We start from the raw sequence: 3,314 nt of genomic DNA, 5'->3' as shown, positions 1-3,314 counted from the left end.
AGGAATTGTGTTATAACCCAAATACAAAACCGCTGAATTAAAAAAAAAAAAGACGGCTGGACAAGGCTACAAATTATAAAAATTAATCCAAACCTTCATAAACTATACTTAGAATAAAATGTAAAAGAAACAAAACACTAAAAAAATGTAAGAATAAAACTTTAAAAGAGTATCAACATTGTGGATATTATTAACTCCATATAACCAAATTCAACACCACTAGTTTCCTTGATTCTTGGAACACAACCTTCAAAATAGAAAATTATATAAATTCCCAGCCACCAAAATACAAAAAAGTGCATATAATAAATGGAATGTGGGACCCACTCCACAATCTCCAATATTGGCCACATGTAAAACCCTCCAAAAGTAGAAAAAAAAAGTATCCCATTGTCTTCGTTTACAAAATGACGACCAACCCAACAACACAATCATCATTCACGACACTTCACTTGTAACAAATTGCAGTAATGTCGGATGCAAGAGACCCCACGATCAAGCTTTTGGGGAAGACGATTCAGGCAACTGATGATCAACAACGGAAGTATATGAAGGGTGTTCAGGTATTTTTAAGCGATTTTGAGTTAAACCCAGTTTTAAGATTTTGTTTTGAGAAAAACCCTTAATTTTGTTTTGTGTTTAGAGGGTGTTTTGTGTTTACAGTAATCTTAACCTCTAGATGTTTGTTGAAATGTCTGAGAACACCCGTAGTGGGCAATATTTCCGGTGTGATCCCCTCAAACACGCCCAATAATGCCGCCGCCCCACCCCCGCCGGCGTGATCATGCGTGATCTTGCGGATATCCCCCTCCAGCGTTATTTAAAACACGCTCAAATGGGTTTTTGGTGGCCAATCAGATGTATCCCACTATTTCTTGACCAATCCCCCTTTTTGTTAGTTTTTTGTTTTATTTAATTCTTTAAACCCCTTTTTAACATAATACACACATCCCCACTACACCCATTTTAGAAAAAAACGCCCAATAATGCCCCTTGCTGACTGGACTACCACATGACGAAAAATGCCCAAAGGTAGAGGCATTATTCACCCTTACCACTACGCATGGTGTGAGAGAGGAATATTGATCGATTTTTAGCTTGTTGCTACAAAATATTTTAATTTTTTTTGGGATTTGAGTTATATTATCCCAAATTTGGTTCATACAAAAGTTTTTGGTTTAATTATGTTGGAAATTTATGGGGTCTAATCTTGAAAATTTTTTGTTGTGTACCCTGATTAATTTAACTGCTTAATAATTGATTACTACCATTAACTTTGAGTGTAGAGGATCAAAAAACCATGAGAGGTAGAACTTGCCACTTTTAGGCCCAAACGGTAACGGGTCAAAATAGTTTTAAGAAAAAGAGTTATATTTAGTACAGCCGTACAAGTCACAAGTCGGGTTGGACTGACCAGAAACACTTTTAGTTCAGCTTTTTGTTTAGATCATTCTATAACTAGTTTGTATTGTGGTAACAAAGATACAAGGGGGCCTTATACTTTTTTGACAAGTGTACTTTCTAGTTTAACTTGTTTTTCTTATTTGACCAGTTTGAGATGGCACGACCTAAATCAACTCGTTCACAAGTAAACTAGTCGAAATTACACCTTTTGATACAAAAAATCTTGCATGTTTTAGGTCTTTCGATACGAAGGTGATGGAACTGAATTTGGCAAGAACGCATTGGCCAATTTGAGAGCAAACCCTGCAGCCATGTCAAGATCAATGAAGTTCCATGAGTCATCATAGTTATGAACAAGATTCAATAATGAAGTGTTCTTTGACATAATGATCAATCAAGATGGTTTTTGACTTTCGATTGTTAATTTGACAAGTTTTGTTGTAGATAAATATGTAAAATAAACCAATTGAACAAAGGGGGATGGAGAGATAGGTTCTTGAATTTATCAAGATTAAGTGCTAATGGTGAGGAGTAAGTGTATTGTTAATCAATAATTGTTCATAATCTTCTACTACTTATTATTGATTTATATGACTAGAGCTTGTTTTTTTTTATCTTGCATTTTTCTAAAATTATGTTCAAGAACTCACCTTGATAAGGTGATTTAGTTTATCGCTTAGCAAAAATCACTATGTTCTTAACTACTCAGTTTAAATACTCAGCGTGACGCACAACGAAAGCACAAATATTAAAGAGAAAAGGTGTTAGATAAGCTAAATATAAAATTTGCAAGTCAACTCAGATTTTGGAAAATTATTAACTAAGGATTTAGTTGATTACTTATTTATCTTTACTTACTATTAAAGGAAACTTTGCGTTCACGTCGCAAAATCTTAGGTGTCGAACACTGAGCTATGCCAACTCAGCTTTTCTTACTTCATAATTACATCATAAATATCACTTTCATTTATTTAAAAAAAATCATATCGTTTATATAAAATACATAAATTAAATTAACCTTTTCATTTGAATTTTAAAATTCAAATGTGGGTTATTAGGAGGGGGTTCAATTAAAAACCGGATTTGGCCAAGGTTTTGAATTCACTTTTAGATCTCACCGCCTCTTTTTTTTTTTTTTTTTTTTTTTTTTGCTTATCGTCACTCTGCCTCTCTCTTTCTCTCCCTCTCTCATCATCACACTGTAAACCCTAAACAAGCAAGTTCTCCATATGGCCTCATCCCCTAGTTGTTCAGTCATCCATTTGCCGATTCTAGGTGAAATTGGTTGCAGGTCATCTTTCAACTTCTATAACATTCAAATAGGAGAGAGGGAGAGACCAGAGAACTATGAGAGAGAGAGAAAGATAACAGAGAGAGGGAAATAACTGTAGCGGGCAAGCCACCAACAGTAACGAAGGTAGTGTCTGGGTTTCCGGCCACCGTAGCGGCGACAATGCCAGGAAACGGAGATTTCGAATCTTTCATCTCACTGAATCATATAAGATTTTTTTGTTGTTTTTTCTTACTTTTATTGGTTGGGTAATGAGGGTTTTGATTCTTGATTGACATGAAACGGCATTGATGAAGTGTGTTGATTGCTTTAGGAACAAATGAAGATGTACAAGTTGTTAAGCGTGTGGTACAAGGCTATAAGTTTCCTATAGTGCATAGTTTTGGAGGTCTTGTGTTTTGCTTTAAGTTTTTGATATTAATCTAGAAATAGGGTTTTGGGGTTTGTTGAAGTTATTGGTCTGAATTTGCGAATAAAGATTCAAGTTTTGGGTTTTGATTTTGACTTTGGTCAAGTTTCTTAAATTATCATTGTTATTGTGACAACTGGCACCAAACCGGTAATTTCCGTACACTTTAATTATTATTTAATGACTGCAATTATGTGCTTTAGTGTCAAC

The 3,314-nt window shown here is 34.7% G+C and overlaps 1 long non-coding RNA gene across 1 annotated transcript; it reads left to right on the top strand.

The window, feature by feature from the left end:
- The first annotated feature begins 373 nt into the window (after window positions 1-373).
- Window positions 374-1,998, top strand: LOC110922651. Its single transcript, XR_002583336.2, has 2 exons — window positions 374-563; window positions 1,641-1,998. It is a non-coding gene; the product is annotated as an uncharacterized LOC110922651 (long non-coding RNA).
- Window positions 1,999-3,314: the final 1,316 nt, after the last annotated feature.

This window comes from Helianthus annuus, chromosome 17, assembly GCF_002127325.2.
Source record: "Helianthus annuus cultivar XRQ/B chromosome 17, HanXRQr2.0-SUNRISE, whole genome shotgun sequence".
NCBI lineage: Eukaryota > Viridiplantae > Streptophyta > Magnoliopsida > Asterales > Asteraceae > Helianthus > Helianthus annuus.
Note: the sequence above shows the minus strand (reverse complement) of the source record. Positions and strands in the feature narration are given on the sequence as shown.